This window comes from Alligator mississippiensis, chromosome 3, assembly GCF_030867095.1.
Source record: "Alligator mississippiensis isolate rAllMis1 chromosome 3, rAllMis1, whole genome shotgun sequence".
Taxonomy (NCBI): domain Eukaryota; kingdom Metazoa; phylum Chordata; order Crocodylia; family Alligatoridae; genus Alligator; species Alligator mississippiensis.
The window spans coordinates 115,904,476-115,922,117 of NC_081826.1; the positions used below are offsets into that span (position 1 = coordinate 115,904,476).

Below are 17,642 nucleotides of genomic sequence, written 5' to 3' on the forward strand. Positions count from 1 at the left end.
TCTGTACAGTTTGCAATGGTACAGCCTGCTTATTACTCAAATAAAATCTTAGCTAGATCTCAGTTTGGAAGAGAAGGCTCTACCAACCTCAGAAAGGTACCTTAGTTAATCTACGTTGTCTTCCACCTGATAATCTACAAGACCATTACAATTGTGAATCAAAGATGCAAGAAGCCCAGTGAAGTAGATGTATTATTACTTCCATTTCACAAATGAAAGACTAAACTTAAGTGGCTTTCCCAAAAATCAGAAAGAATCTGTGGTATTAGTGGAAATTTTGTCCAGGTTTCCTGATCCAGAGCAATACGCATTAGCCACAACATGGCAGGGAAATTTGGGTCATCAAATACTTTCACACCACTATTTTTTTTCCTTTCTGTTTATAGCATTTCTATCCCTTGCTAGTCCCCACTTCTATCCCCACATTTGTCTGCTCCCACATGCTGGAAATCCAGTACATCAAAGCAGACTCAATTAATTGAGTCTGTGGAGCACGCAAACTGATGCACCCAGCGCTGTGTCACATGTATTTTTATAAAGAGTGAAATGTGTGTCATCACTAAAAAAATGGCCACAGTGCACTTTGATACTAAAACACCTTCAATGTGTTTTAGTTCAAAAGCACACCGCCACTATTTTCTCAGCACTGATGCACAGTTCACTTTTTGTACAAATGCATGCGACGCAGCACCAGGCACTTTTAAAAGCATACAGCGCTGCATTGCATGCATGCATGCATGCACCCTGAGGTACTAACCAGGGGTTGGGAGCCAAAGTCTGCCATCAGGATGCAATCTGAGGGCCAAGGAAGAAAGAACTAGGAATCACATCTGGAAGTATTCCAGGCTAGGAATCAGTTTCCGAAGCAAAGCATACTGTATGGCCAGAGAGAAAAGGTTTGACTTGTCCTTAAGGCTAGGGACAGACGTTACAGATAAACCAGTTTAAGTAATCAGAAACTGGTTTAAACCTGTAACAGAACACATTTTCAGTGCACATAAACCACTTTGAGATAAACCTGGTTGAATGTAGTACCAGAGTCAACTGATTTGGCTCAAACCGATTTATGCAATGTCTGTCCCAGACCCGTTGCTGGTTTAAATCAAATCAGACTCCCCCAGCATCTCGGCATGCTCTCTGGTCTGGGCAGGGCTCTCTGCTCCACAACAATGCTGGCCCCTCCCCTCTGCTCCCTGGATGCAGCTCCAGTAGTCTCTTCAGGTGTCTGCCTGCCTTCTGCTCCCCTCCTCCTCTTCCCACTCTCTGCTAAGCTGGCATCCCCCCATCCCTCACAGACACCTCTCAGCATTATCTAGCATACCACATGCTGTCTACCTCTGAGCTATGGCACACAGGACAAAGGCAGAATCAACAGGTATCTGGTAATGTCCCTCTGCTGTTTTCTTAATGGGGTGATAAACACTGAGTTAGGGGTGATAAATATTCCATGCTGGGCTGGTCGGGTGGGGGGAGGCACTCCTCCCTAATCACAGCATCCTGCCAGGGCCTGGCCATGCCCCACCCCCCTCAGCTCAGCTCTGTAGAAGGGAAGGAAAGGCTGCCATAGTGCCAGCTTCTAGCCTAAGCCACTGCAGTCATGTGCCTGCATTTCTGGGATGTCTGTCTGGCTACAAAACTGATTTAGCCTAGCCAGGTTAGACTTACCTGCAAAGATTGAATCAATTCAGGCTCAGGCTTTTTGAATGTCTGTCCTGAGCCTAAACGTGGGGCAATAGAAAATCAAGCAAGTTAGTTAATAGGTAGTTTACTCAGCCCCAGCGGGATCTAATTAGCTCAGCAAGGTGCCTAGCATAGTGCTGATTAGTCTCCATACCAGTTGGGGAGACTTAATCCTAATGCTGACCAGAATCACAAGTTGGATCTTTAGAGATGAAAACAGATGCCTGGCCCATTTTGTTTTGTGGCAGGTTTAAAGGTTGTATTTTGTTACCATGTAGAATGAAAACAAATTGTAAAACAGCAGTTGTTGCAAAACAGAACTGTGGTGTGCCAGTCAGCTCCATCAGATAATAAATTCACTAGGATGTGAGACTGTCAGGTCCAATTTCAATTGCATACTGTTGTACACCTTACCACTTTAAATGTGGGAGAAGACATACATGTAATTTTACAATCTACACTTCTGTGGAACTCTGAGGCCTGGATGTAATAGTGAAATGGGACCTGAAGTGAAGTGCAATCAGGAAAATTGCAGTATGGTATTCTTGCAGTATGAAACATGCAGCATAAGAAATGAACAATTTCTCAAACAATATGACCAAAAGAAAATATCAGTGGTTACATTATAAAATAGTATATGTGGAATGATTGTAGACCCTGGTCCTCCACACCCACTAGAGAAGACTAGATGGTTGTACAAGGGGATGACAGCCCTTGTGCAGAGCCAGATTACAATCCGCACCATGGTTTCATGGGTCTTTCTCCCTTACATGACAGCATACTTACCATGACAACACACTTTTCCAGCATCTGAGACAGGTAGAAAGTTCTCTTGTTATCACCTCCACACCAAAAACGATGGATCTGTAATAGAATTTAAATGTAGTGAGCTTACTGGATGCAAAGAAAACGAAAGTGTCATGCTAAGGAGCTACTAAAAGTGCAAGGAAGTGTTGGACTTGCTTTACCAGTGTCTGGTTTTCCGACACACTCCAAATTTACAGCTTCCTTCAGAAACTGTATTAATTTATTTGTACCAGATCAAAACTACAAGGACTGAAACTGACTACACAAAGCACAGGATGCAGTGGACTGAAGAGCGACAACAAAAACCTAAGTCAGCCTAGGTGTCTTTGGTTTTAAATTGTAATCACTTGAGGCCTGTCATGCAGTGAAGGTACTAACTGATACTTCACTTACTAGGCTTAGAAAAGCTAGCTGAATAAGTTAGTGCCACTTGAATTCTTTGTTCTGAAATTCCAGAGTCAAGTATAGTTCTAAACTACATAAGCATATATATGAAGTAACTCAAGTGAATTACCGGGAATTTACTAGTGCAGGTTTAACTGGCATTTGACCTCCTGAACCTACTTCCATATCCTGCATCTTTCCTGTGACAACCAGAATGGGGTGTCAGCCTGGAACAAAACTAATCTTGGTTCACTTCAATCTGGAAGTGAAACCCCAACAACCTGTAAAGCCCCATCAAACCCCAACAACCTGTAAAAGTATTTAGGAGAAGATGCAGGATCTACCCCTTCAGGTGACACTTTATTAAACCTCCCAAGGTGAAGTTTTCAGTGCCTTGTATTGCTGCCATGCTTCACTATTATGGATGCTGCCTGGGGCACTATGTTGGCTACTGCTGGCATTGCCTTTTGCTAATTCTAATTTCCTAGCTCTCTCAAACCAGTTTAAATCAGGAAATGAAGTTATACCCATTTTATACTGGCAAGAGTAGAAAATCATGTCTGATATTTGCTGTAAGCAGTAGGAGGAAATGCAAAAGAAAAAAAAACCTCATGCAGCCACAGATTTTGAAATACTGTTACTGTTGAACACCCAGCCTGGTTTAGGGCCAACAGAATAATGATAGATTTAGACAGAGTTGAAGGTATAGAAACAGGAGGTACCTGTTAATAAAGGTCCCACCTTTATTAACCTATCAAAGGCTTTTTTCAGATTCAGTTTTGTAACTGGAATCAACAATATGGGTTTGTTACGAGATCCTGTTGTTGAGTATACAATTTTCTCTCACTGACAAAAGACAGCTGTTGAAGTATCCTCCTCAAGGAGGACCAGATGTCCAAGGCAGTCAGGGATTTGCAAGAAATTGCCCCCTCCATCTGTCTCTGTATCTCAATTTGCCTGGCCTATTGTACAGCAGTAGTTCTGCAGCATAGCTCTACCATTTGTAGGAGCCCTGCATCATATTTTTACAACTCCTTGTTGAAGCAGCACATTCAGCAGGACCTGTGAATGCATAGCTTTGGTTTGCTAAGTCACCAGCATTTCATGGTCTTGAGTACTCTCTCTCCTTAATCATAATCATTCTCTATCCCTTTTCCCAGCACACAGCACCCATGTCACTAAAAAGCAATTCCTTCTAGTCATTAAAGCACCAGCTATACTACCATTAAGCTAGTCACAATTACAGAGCAGTTTCACTAAGAGGCCACCAAAAGAAAAAAAAAAAAATGGATTAAGATCTCTGGCTGTAGATCAAGTGGGTTAAGTTGGTCCTGCTCATCTCATGCAGATGGAAAAAGACCCGTTACAATCAATTTAGGGGACTATGATACAACCTTGTTTCTTTATGGGAGTGTATCTTTTCTCTGCAGCACTAAAAAGTAATTATATATTTTTAATCAAATAAACTGATAAGAGGACATGTTTAGTTCTTTCCTGTGCAAATCTGAATCAGGAGCAAGTACATTGAAGCCAAAGTTGCACCAATAATAAACACTGATGTGAGAGGAGAATCAGACTGATGGACTTCCAATATGCACATTCAAAACCTAGTTGGTTGGATCCAGGGGTCTAGTTTATCCACAAGAGCAACTTGGTATGTGGTTGGACTTCTTTTGGAAGGAACTTTGAAAGGCATATGAAGATAAAACTATTGTGTGCAATTCCACAGCACTCTATTAAAGTAGAAATTCAGCACAGTATTTTTGGGCAACACTCCCTGTCACCCAGCCATTGTGCAACATCCTAGGGACTGAAGCTGTAAGAGTGGAAGACATTATTTCTCTTGTGTTTGAATTGCAGATATATGCTTTGTGAAAGACATTCTATCAAACAAACGCAAGAACACATTTGCCTTAGTATTGAATTGCTATCAGCATCTGAGTTGGCGTTTCAAATGAGCATGCCGTGGGTGGCATAACCTAACTTTTATGGATGGGACCTTCTCAGGCAGGAAAATACACTACTATCATTTGTCAGAGTAGATCAGATGAAGCTTTCCAATATACTGTCCCAGAGGTATTAACTTCTTACAGTGGCGCTCTTTTTCACAAGGGATTGAAATAATCTGCCCACAGACATTAGGCCAGCACCCAATTCCAACTGTTTTAGAAAAAGATTAGGGGAGATTCTGGTGTTATTTAATAATCGTTGTTGCTGGCAGGGTTTTAATATCCACATTTAAGCACTGTATTTGGCTCCATTGTCTATAGTCAGCAAGGACTGGATGGCTGGGATAGTGAAACATGCTGTAGACAAATGTGGTTGTGTTTCCTCTGAAAAATTCCTATTCCTCTGGCTGTCCCCTCCACAACAAAGAATCACTGTTCACCTCTGTTAGGTTTTCTTTTGGAAAGCCAACTTTTTTTTTTGTAATTGTAAATAAAGAAACAGCAAAAAATCAGAGGCTCAAGTAACATGATCGTGATAGGCTCCTTAGCTATCAAAATAATGTCAGAATGCTGCATTGTTCTCCACTTGCAGATCTATGGGGTTATATATTGCTACAAAAAATTGGTTACAGACAAGAGAAGTGGTTTTTCAAACTAAGCAAACTGGATCGTCTTGTTTCCCCCTAGAAACTCTCTTACTGACCGCACACAGTGAGAAGAAAGCTAACATAGGAGATGGAGGGGAAGGGAAGCCAGTAACAAAAGGTTTGTTCCTACAAAGTAATCATCACCCAAATGTGATGGTAGCTGCACAGTGCAGTTTAGTAAGCATAGCACAAAAGACATTTTTAATGCAGTGGTCCCTGTAGAAAGACTATCTGTTTCTTCACTGCAGGTCTCAACAAAAAACAACCCCACCATTATCTTAACCTGCTTCCAAGATAATTTAATACCCTGATGACAAGAGGCTTAAGGATGCAGAGGAATATATTTTCCATGTGAAATAATATATTGTGACCTAGCAGAAAGTTAAACCTGATTAAGGTGGTAACTAGCATTTTCAGGCAAGCTCTAGCTCCTCTGAAAATGAACAACAGGAGATGAAGACCAGCACTCTCCCTCTCAACTGAAAATGCTTCAGGCTTCAGTGAGCTGCTTCAGACAGAGAATAATAAATCAGGGAAACATATAAGATTATAGTAGTCCATAAAGCACCACACGACTGTTATGACATAGCTGATCCAGAAGCCTTGTATAGGGATTGTTTCATACGCGAGACAGAACAATTAATGTTGCATCATATATAAATTGAATATGAATAGTTAAATTGAGCCACCCAATTCTCAAAATACCACTTATTTGAAGTATAGTTTATTAATCGTAGTGACTTTTGGTTCTCAGCGAACTCAGGGCCAGCTTACAGTGTTTGTGGTCTCATCTGGCCCTGTGATGAGAAAGCAGGAGGTCAAGCCAAACTATCAGCAGCATGCAGAGACAGCCTGCAAAGACAGAATGTATCCAGAGACACAAAAGAAACACAGGGTGTGACAGCTGCTATGCTCAGTACATGCCCCCCCCCACAGCACCTGTGCAAGAAGAGGCCTCATCTTCTCTGAGAGATCTCATGCTACTGAGGAAGCTACCCCAACACGATGCTCAGACTCCAAGCATCAACATTTTGGTTTCTTCCTACACAAAAGCTTCTCCAAGCCATACATACAAAACCCAATGAAACCCAAAGGCAATACTGTTTTCTCAATTTTGTCTTCTATAAGTTGGTGTTTATTAGTAAAATTAGAGGGAAAAAAATGAGCTAATTAGTCTCAGTAAACAGTGAATACATCACATGATTTGCACTGAGTAATTCTTGAGACCGTTCCTTTAGAAATATGGGAAAGTATCTGATGCGTAATTCAGAGACAAGAAAGGATGTTGTTCTTTAGAGTTCTTGTACACATAAGTTTATTTCACAAGTCTTATCACCTAGGGACAAGGCAAAACATTTTATTGCAAAAAAGAAAAAAAATCACCTTTTTATACCAGTTGATATATTAGACAGCATCGCTATAGATCATCTCATCTCATCCAAATCAAAAGCTCAGATAAAGAGATTATCCTTATGCATTTAGTTGCAAAAGCAAATGTTAATTGTTTTTTACATAGACTTAAAACATCCAAATCAGCTCACCTCTGTTTCATGGGCAGACTGTGGTCCTATGGAGTATGTGAATTTGAACAATGCCAGAAATCAATTTTATTCTAGACCTATTAGGCCAAACAGTTTATTTAAAAAAAAAGTTGCACAAAGAAATTGTGATTTCCCCGATATTTTTTAACATGTCTCATTCTCAAGAGGGAAATTTTGCTGGGAAAGAAATATTCTTTCAAGAGGCGTTTTAGAGAAATATTTCAAAGGGTTAATTTGTGGAACATACTATCAAAGGCAGCAACAGAAGCTGCAACTGAATACATTTAAAAGAAGACTAGCACTTTAAAAAAGGATTTAAAAAACTAGAAATCACTGAAGGATAGAAACACAACCTATAAAACAAAAATATGCAAAGGATCACATGACCTGCTTCAATTCCAGAATGTTACCTTGTGGTACAAATTGAATTACATTACAACCCTTTTATTTCCCACTCCAGGTAATTCACCCAGTCCAACTGACTAACCAATGTTTGGTCACAAACCAAGCCCCCTTCTATTCCAGTTAATATCTATTGAGCATTGATCCTCTGGTTTTATTGGAATGCAATATTTTCTCAGCATTATCTGCATTTACTCAAATTATTCACAAATCTATTTTTCAAATTTGTATGTTCCCCATTGTTTTAGTCTTATATTTAAAATGCTAAAATAAAATTACGGCTGTGCAACCAAAGGTAAAAAGGATGTGATCACAACAAAAAAAATCCTGTATTTATATATATATTTTAAAAGCCATTAAATAGCTGATGGAACCTCATTTTTGGAGTTGGATTGTATATCACAGGAGTGGCCAACCTGTAGTACACATGCCACAGGCAGCAAGTGAACAGGCAGCTTTTGTGTGTCACATGGTACACTGGGGAGGAGACAGGCAGTACAGTAGCAAATAAGGCAGGAAACAGAAAGCAAAGCAGAAGATAAGGCAGGGAACAGAAAGCAGAGTGACTGATTGGGCAAGGGAAGGGGATCAGAGTGGTACACAGTGAGGGTGTAGTGCTAATTTGTAGCATGCCTGCCAGAAATATTAGTCCCCATTGGCATATCACACAGAAGCATAACCAACTTTAGGCTAGAGACAGAAATTACACATAAACTGGTGTAAGTGATCAGAAACCGGTTCAAATCTGTAACATAACAGAAGTTCAGTGGACATAAAACACTTTCAACATGGCTGAAATCAGTTTAAGATGAATCTGGATATATGCAGTACCAGACTTAATTGATTTAGGTTAAATCAGGTTATTGAAGTTCTATCTCAGATCCCCTTCAGATTCAAGTTGACTTACAGTCTCCCAGCATCCCAGGATGCTTTTCACGTCCCCCACAAACCCCCTGACACAGGGTGTGTGGGTTAGCTTAGGCCCAAGCTGCCTGCTTGAGCCAAGCAGAGAGGTGTGCTCTAGCACCCCTGGCTTCTGGACTGGGGCACTGCAGTCATATAGTTGCATTTCTGGAATCAAAAGTGAATGTCTGTTCACTTGCTTATCAATTCAATCTACACAGTTTAGACTAACCTGTGAAGATTGAATCAATTTAGCCCTGGGTTTTTTGACTGGCTGTACTTAGCCCTAAAGGCTAGATTCACCACTACATGCTTGTAGTTAAGCCAGGCTTGTAGTTGCTATGCAGTGCTAGAGTGGCACAAGGCAGCTAGAATGTTTGAGTAAATCAGGCCCCACATATGGACATCCTGGTTTTTATGTGAGACAGCAGTTACCTGGGAGCAGGACTGTGGAAAATAATAGCCTATAAAAACAGCATTATGCCAACAGTTTCACGGGCCTGTAAAAATGCAAGGCAACGCTTGCTCCACTTCGTTCCTTTCTTGTAGAAAATAACAGCAGCTTCTAGAGTTGGAAAAAAGAGTTTATTTTGCTGCAAAAATAAGAACATTGTTTGATAGAGATTTATATACTGGGGGAAATTCAGGAACAGTCATACGTTAAGCATTAGTAATAGTTTATCCCTGTACTCAGTGGAGGAAAAAACAATTGCTGAAGAGATGTGAGAGCTACATTCCTCAGAGAAGTCTACAAGTCACATTCAGAAAAAATCCTCTGTAGGGGAACAGCTGCTCAATTTCACCTCCTGGAAGTGTCTTTCTCTAGCTGGTTCGGCCTTCCAACCAAACTAAATATCCTAAAAATAAAAAAAATAAAAAAAACTGCTTTTCTGCTCACAAGCCACCAGTTCCTACTGTCCTTCCCATTTCTTGCACAGCTTTCTACTGCTCATTAGTCCTTTCCCCCCTAGAAGTCAGGGATTACCAGCATTCCTTACCCATAATACATGACAACTGTCTGCCCTCAGTTCAGAACTGCTTTACTTCACTGTTTTCCAGGATCCTATCCTACATTACCTACCTATCCTAGGCTTCCTCTCTGGTTCTTCTCAACATTCCTCAGCATGTGCCTTCCATATTGCCTCATTTCTTTCAGTACAGTGCATCAAGGCTTCTGCCTCAAGTACCTCTCCACAAAAATCTACTGATCCTACAGCTGTTTTCCACCCTCTTATCACTTCCAGCAAGTTACTAGCTTTCCTTAGATATCTGCCTGATCAGAAAGGCACTCAGATCTATCTCTCTTCCCAGCAGGCTTCCCTATAACTTGCTATCCCATGATTTGGGAGGATAATCAAGGTGGAAGTTGAAGCTTGAGTCCCAGGTCTTCAAAGGCATGTAGGGCTAAACACCTTGGAAGATCCTCTTAAGGGACCAGCTCACTTACTGATATTTCCCTTTTACCTTGAAAAAAAGAAGTGAGATGGTTAGCATCCCATCCAGGCACCTTTGATCTTCAGCATAACCAAACCAACACCCATTTACAGCCAAGGTCAACTAAGGGGCAGTCTTTGCCATAAGCCTAGAGCACAGCTTGAACTCGTATCTCTTGAGATCTAACAAGATATGTCACCCATTCTGCCACAACATCCCATGTATTTCATAAATAGGTTTGTTTGTTTTAATGACATTATGTTCATTGAAATACTCCAAACAAGCAATTTGTTTGGTGCTTGTGGGCAAATTTTTACAAATGTCCTAAATGTACAGATAGGTGGATTTTCCAAACTGCCTAACACTGACACCCACCAGATATGGGCTGAAGGATCATACTAGATCTGAGAGATCTGTCCCAACAAAATTCAAGTAACCTAATTGAATGGTTATAGGAGTCTGGGACAGAAGTTTTATAAACCTGTTTGACCTACATCAGTTGTCTGGTACTACATTCAACCAGGCTTATCTTAAACCAGCTTCAGCCATTTTGAAACTGGTTTATGCGCACTGAACTTTGTTCTGTTACAGGTTTAAACCAGTTTCTAATGACTTAAACTGGTTTATGTGTAACTTCTGTCCCTAAGCAAGGAGACTTTAACAGAACAGTTAACTTGTAAGTAAACATGAAACTTCCTGCTGCATGACATTTGCATTCATTGCTGTCCAATGCCCAGATTCAACAGGAATAGTGAAGAGTGTACCACATCCAACTATTATATGGCCTAGCTCAGAGGTTGGCAGCCTACAGCCTGGCCTGTGGAGCTAGGACCCACTGCAGCCTTTCAATGGCAGGGGACTTCAGCAGCCTTTCAGTGGTGGAAGACTTCACCCACCCAGGGGGAAGAAGTGATAGTGTCAAGACTTTAGGAAGAGAAGCGACTATGGCTGCAGTGATGGCAGCAAAGGCTGGGTTGGAAGTAACCTGCAGTCAGAGCAAAGCTCTCTTTACATCAGCCTGCTCTAAAATGTTGCCAATCCCTGGCCTAGTTGTTAGGGCCCTGTCCTGAGAGGTGGGAGATGTAGGTTCAAATCCCTTTCAGATTGAGGACGGTCTAAAACTCAGGTCTCCCTCTCCAAGGGCCAGTGTTCTGACCATTAGGTTACTATATAAAAGTCACAATCTGCAGCTGCACTTTAACCAGAGTCCCATCAGTTTTTTCATGGCACCAGCCCTCAGGAACGGGTTCTGAGCTCTGACTCCTAAGAGAAAAGAGATGTTTCCCTTCGGCCCTAACTCAGCTAGCTAAACTCCAAAGAGACAAGCCTGTTCTTAGTGGTTCTGACTGGCTGGATCCCCACTTAGTACAAGGGTTTCCTTGCATCTCTCTTCTGAGATGCTCACCCTTGTGTGCTGCATTGGGAACCCAGATACCTAGTTTGAGATTCTGGATTCAAACTGGTAGGAACAGGTAGCTAAAATGTAGGTGTTGCTACACCTAATTTATAGGTGCTCAAATCCCATTTTTGGATCTGGCCCAAAGTTCCTATTCACTGGTCCTTTAAAAACATTTCCAAACACAAAACTGAAATCAGATCTTTTTAAGTGCTTCCTTGTGTATGTGTATGTGTGTGTGTGTGTGGGAGGCGGGGGGTAGGTGGGTCGGTTGGTTGGGGTAGCAGGGGCAACACTTGTCTTCTTCAAACATCAAGCAAGGACAGAAATTGTAAACTTTTCCAATCTACATAAAACTGTGTGAGTAGGTAGATGATGAGAATGTGTTACATGGTGCAGTTTCTGGAGAGTTGGGGAACATAATTGCTTTATTTAAACCCCAGTCCTGCTAAACTTGTGAACTTAAAAAAAGTCCTTTCATGTAATTCAGACTGCTAGCATTTGCAGCTGATTAACATGGAGATTCCCAGAGCTCTAATCACTAATTGCTAGGAATGGACAAAGAAATCCAATTAACATAAAGCTGACTCAAAACTTTGGCTCAAATCAAAATTACTTATGAAACATTTATGAAGTTCAAAAAAATATATAGTTAACTTTTATCTGTTGAGAACCTTTTATTTGTTTTCATGCATCACTGCTCATATTTTGCTAAGACCTGATGTGGAAATACCAAAATACCACAAGAAAATCTATTCTTGCATTTCTGCCCTATTCAGAGCCAAGAAATAACACAAATCTAATAAGAAATTATTTTTCTTCCAAGATTTCCAACCCAAAAGTGCAACTTAACTGAGTCAGTAGATGAGGCCCTAGATTAGAAGTCAGAAATCTTCTATTCCTTGCTTTGAAAAGTGATGAGCAAGGTGGGTTTTTCACAGTTGTCCTAAGGTTCCAGTCAGAGCTTTTAAAAGAACACTCGTATTTCATTAATGTTTCATGATTTGCTCTGGGCATTTGTATGGAACACAAAGCCTTAGAGAGGGTCTCTCCCTGTGACTGTTACTCACAAAGGTCTGAATTTTCAAAGTGATTCATTATTTACAAGCCAACCCCTTTATACAAGTAATTGTATGAGGTAAAAGGGATGCTTGGTGTGCTGTTATCTGATCTGCATGTTCAGGCAGGATTTATGAAATCATATAGTCACTCATGTAAGCACAAGTTTAGCAAAACCATACCTAACTTTAAACAAACTAGAACATAATCAATGGAATTATTTGCATGTGTAAAACACTGAAGCCAGAAGTGAGCATAATTACCTGACTTGTGTGCTCAGAGGAGAGCTTAATGGGTGACTTTTTACATCTGGCTCAAGTTCCATATATAGCATTTTGTAAATCAATTCTGTTTCAGATTCTTGATTTTAGCTAAATGTGAAATGGACATGGTAACAAGGCACCTTCCAGGTCTGTATCTGATCTGCAACCAAGCTGTAGAAGGTATGATTTAGGTCATGGATTTGAACTCAGTCCCTGTATGATTTGAAGGCATTCTGAGTGAAGAAACCATTTTAGGGGACATTTCATTATACTTGCTAGAATTTTGACATATGGGACACATTTTGGCTCACATACAAAGGAAAACAAAGAACAGGTGGAAATGAGGACCTGGGTTCCAGTATAATTTGCTGAGCTAGATATAATGCTTAATAACATAGGAATAGTTTGTTTAGGGTTCATCTAATTTGGTTTTTGTATAAAATGTTAAGGTTCCCTGTTGTCTAAATACATGTATGTGTGCATGTGTGTGTATATGTGTATGTGTGTATGAAATAATCACCATTACATCACAAGATGTATTTTTTAATTTAATTCCTTTGTTTTCACTTTATTTTCTTTTGATGAGTTTCCAGAATAAAAAATAGAATTGTTATTTTTGTATTCTTTTGTTTGGCAAACTCAACAAAAAAAATAAAATGTGCTTCTTTAATTAATTAATAAACATTTCTAAGGTGCTCATTGTCATAATATGAATGCCATGTGCATGGCCTCGCATGAATTTTCACAATTATTTTTGCACTTGGGGATGATGAAGTCTTTTGTCTGAGAAACAACAAAACTCAAGATCTGTCCACTTCCCATTAGGTGACTACTTAATGAGACCTATTAAAGTGAAGCAACTACAAAGCGACCAATGGGGGAGCAAAAAGCAAACAGTATTTTCACTTTTTCTGCCAGACTTCTTTCTCTTATTAGTCAGTTACCTAAGTAGACCATCTAAGATTGCATTTCATGGCTTTTAGATTTCATCTAGGATTTCTGTCCACAGAAGCAGACATTTAATTTTATCTGTAAATAGAATAAATATTTCCTCACTTGAAAAAAGTAAATAGATCTCTTCCCCCAACCACTGTTTCCCTATATACAAAATTACTCAAATAGCTAGGTACACCCTCTTGGCACTCCTTGCATGCTTGTCCAGGACCCATTACTATCCAAGCACCTCACACTGTCCCAGCTTGTAGGGGACATACTTTGTAATGCATTCTGTTCTGTTTGTATGTGAGGAATACTGTGTGTCCAAATCTCTGCAAAGAACTTCTGGAAAGAAAGCTAATTAGGTTTATATTAATGGTGGAAAGGGGCCTCCTTTTCCCCTGAGGCATCAAGTACCAATCAGCTATTGCTGCCTACATGAACCAACAGTTTGATCTGTATTACAAATCCTATATTCCTATTAGATTATTTAATGTTTCTGTATTTAATTTCCTGGGTTACTGTAACACATTACCAGGATGTACTTTGATGTGCCCCCACAAACCTCCTCCTCACCACCACACCCTCTTCCTCTCCCCACACTCTCCACCCCTGGCCCCAGGACCTCTCAAGCACAGAGCAATGTCATGCTGCATGCCTTCCTGCTCACATGAACAGCAGTTGCTGGAGAAATGAATCCAAAAGAAACAGCCAATAAAAACAGAAACAGCTGTAACAATTTTACATGGCATGGTTCTGATTTCCTTGATTTCTGGGTCTTTCCCTGCACACACGTGCTCGCACGCACACACACATACACACACACACATTTTCTCTTTTAGTTTTTCTGTTCTTCACCTTTTCCATACATCTTATCTTCATATATTGTTTTTGGGGGTAGGAGAGAAGGAAAGGAAGGAACAGTATTCACTTGCTTACAAACCGGTGCCTTTTGGAAATTAGCTATAGTTTATTAGTAATGAAAAGTTTCCAAACCAAGCAGAGGAGGAGGGAAAAGGGAGTGGAAGTAGATGGAGGAGGAGGGAGATACTAGAGAAAAAGAGAGACTGTAACTCCCAAATCCAGGTGCAGATTTTTATAGCAATATGGCAGGATCAGTTTTCAATTCTCCTGCTTCTTTTTTCTCTCCAAGCTGGCAAAGTAGATGATGTTTCTCTGCATTTTTGACTGGGTGTACTTCAGTGAGGGAGCACTGAACTAGACTTTTCCTAACAGTCCATATTGGTTTCATGATACTTGCATGCATCTACACAAGAAGCATTACTGCGCAGTAGCATAGTTTACTGTGTAGTAAGCTTGCATGTCTACACATGCACATGCTTACTGCACAGTAAACTTCACTAATCACAAGTAAATTTGCTAACTGCAAATGCAAGTAACAAATTTACTTGCAATTAGTTACTCCATAATAGTGCTTATGTAGATGCCTGACACAGAGCAAATCTACACCGGTCAGCTGTCCAGGAGGGGACAGAAAATTGCTCCCCACCCCCAGGATGCTCCTTGATGCCAGGATGGGCTCTGCCACCAATGCCCTGGCAGGGACTATATCTCCCTGCCCAGGCAGTAGGGAGCTCCAAGCCCCACACTCTGAGATAAAGATCAGGGAGCGGGGCCTGGGAGATCCTTATCTCCCAGCCCCCATATCTCCCAGCCCCTGCTTTGCAATTGCATTTGAGTGGGGGGCTGGGAGATGCTTACCTCCCAGGCCAAGCTCCACAGTCATGGAGCTCAGGCTAAGAGATGCTTCTCTCCCGGTGCCAGGTCTGTGACTGCAGGGCCGGCAGTGGGTGATCCTTATCTCCCAGCCCGAGTCCTGTGACTGCAGATCCTTATCTCCCAGTGCCAGCCCCACGGTTGGCACTGGGAGGGAGCTCCATGCTGGTGGGGCCTGGGAAGACTTTTCCCTGCCCAGCTCCATGATCATGGAACTGGCTGAGAAACAGGCTCTCCAGCCTGTTCTCCACTGATCTCTGTGATTACAGAGCTGAGCAGGAAACAGGCTCTCCAGCCCCTGCCCTGCAATTGTGGTGCAGGGGGTGAGAACTGTCCCAGTCAGAGGCAGATCCCAGTCCCATGCCCTGATTGGGCAATCAAGGCACAGGGCTTGGAAAGAGCTATAGGGGTAGGACAGGTCCCAGGCCCCTACCCCAATCTGCCAGTGGGGCAGCTAGCAGTGGATGGGGGCAGGGGGCTGAGACCAGCTCCTTCTCTACAGTTCTTTCAAGCCCCACACCTTGATTGCTCAATTGGAGCACAGGGCCAGGACCTGCCCCTGACCCAGCCTCCACTCTGTGATCATGGGGCACGGGCTGTTCCCTGTTCTGAGAGTCTGTTCCCTGCTCAGTTCAATGATCATGGAAGTGGGTGGGGAACAGGCTGGGGAGCAGCTGCTAGCTGCCCCATCACTGGATCAGGCCATGCCCGGGACGTGCCCCTCTCCTTCAGCTCTTTCCAGGTCCTCTGCCCCAAGTCCAGGAGCCGGGGCCAAAGGCTTCCTGCTGCTGGGACAAGGGGACATTATCCCTGCCCCAACAGCAGGGAGCCCCCCAGGGGCAGGGAGCAATGTCCCATCCCCAGCCAGATGACGGCTGTCTCCTGGCCTGGTGCTCCCCCTAGGCTAGCGACCAGGGGGAGCCTAGAGCTCCCCTGGTGGCAGCAGAGACCCATTGCAGGGACCCAGGAAGCAGGAACAGTTTGCTGCCAATAGTAGCAAATCTGCTCCTACTTCCCTGCTCATGTGGACACCTTCCCAGGACTATTTACTAGCAAGTAATTTACTCATGAATAAACTGCTCCTGGATCTAATGCATGTGTAGAAACACGCAGAATGTGTTTGCCTGCCCCAAATGACACATATAAATGTAGTTACTAAATACAAAATGTTTGTAAGAAGATAAAAACAACAAGCACAAAAATTCCAGCAGTAGACTGTGACCAACCTGATCCTTTTTTTGCCTGAGGGTATGTCTCACTGCAATAAGAGGTAGCAGAGTAGCTACAGAAGAAAAAGTGTAGCAGCAGCCCCATGTGCTGATTTACCAAGGTGGAGGGATGGTACTGGCTGCTGCTGTCACAGGTGCATGATCCTGTCAGCCACGCAGGGGAAGTTGCAAGTCACTTCCCTTGTGTTGCATCTGTCCCAGGTGCCCAGCTGTGTTGTACACCTCCAATCAGAAGTGCACATATAACTTTAAACCATGCTAGCTTTCATCTCACTTTCTCAGATAACACTAGCAGTGAAAGCAGGGCAGCATAGACTTCAGTGAGGGCTAGCAGTAAAGCAAGTACCAAGATCCCACATCACACCGCTGACTGCACTGTAGACACATACTAAATCAGGGCCTATCCAACTTCTAAGCAGTTAGGGGCCACATGCTATGCAAATGTACCCATCTGCACCAGCCCACCACACACACACTGCACTGTGTCATGTGGGCTCCCTCAGCCCTGGGGACTGCACTGCACTGCACCTCCCTGACACCTGGGGAGCAGAAGCTGGAGGCAGGAGAGGGAACCTAGAGACCATGGCTTCTGCTGCAACCACAGCAGCAGGGAGTGGAAGATCAGAGGCCACAAATTAACCCCTTGCAGGCCACTTATGACTGCAGGGCTGAGAGTTGGACAGCCTGTACAGCTCATTACTGTTTATCTTCCACCAGACTGCAAAATAAGCCAACAGGCCTTTCATAAGGTCAACTGGGAAAAATATCTCCTGTTTAATAGCCATGTCATTCAGAATCCCATTCTTCAAATAGAAGGATGTCAAATAAAAGAACATAAGAAACATCCCTAATATCCTTTTTGGGTTTTAGTGCTAAAGAACAGGTGTAAATGAGACAGGGCAAACCTTTTTTGGTGACTAAGAAAAAAAAAGTAAAGGACTGAAATGTTGAAATAATCAGAGAATTTTATATATCTGAAAGGCAAGATGGAATAGTAATTCTCTGTGTTTTTTTTACTACTAGTAGTAGTAGTGGTAATTCTTAGTAGTAATTCTTTAGTAGTAATCCTAAAAGATATACCCAAATTTAACAGCAAGGTATTGGCTTGTGGGAGTAGTCACTGGATGAAATTCTCTGCCCTGTGTTATGTAGTTCAAATTAGATTCTTGCAGTGATCTTGTCTGGTCTTAAAATCTATGCATTGGCAAGCTGTGAAGAATTTGCCATTTGGGTTTGTTTCACAATTATGAACATTCAAAAACTTGTTGGAATTTC

The 17,642-nt window shown here is 42.0% G+C and overlaps 1 protein-coding gene across 6 annotated transcripts in view; it reads right to left on the reverse strand.

Annotated features, from left to right (window-relative positions):
- LOC102563423 (hypothetical protein) overlaps positions 1 to 17,642 on the reverse strand; it is a 718,626-nt gene that overhangs the window by 149,607 nt on the left and 551,377 nt on the right. For all 6 annotated transcript variants that reach the window (XR_009460815.1, XR_009460817.1, XR_009460816.1 and 3 more), the window contains exon 12: positions 2,467 to 2,544. The gene's annotated coding sequence lies outside the window, so the exon portion shown is untranslated. The remainder of the gene's footprint in view (positions 1 to 2,466; positions 2,545 to 17,642) is intronic.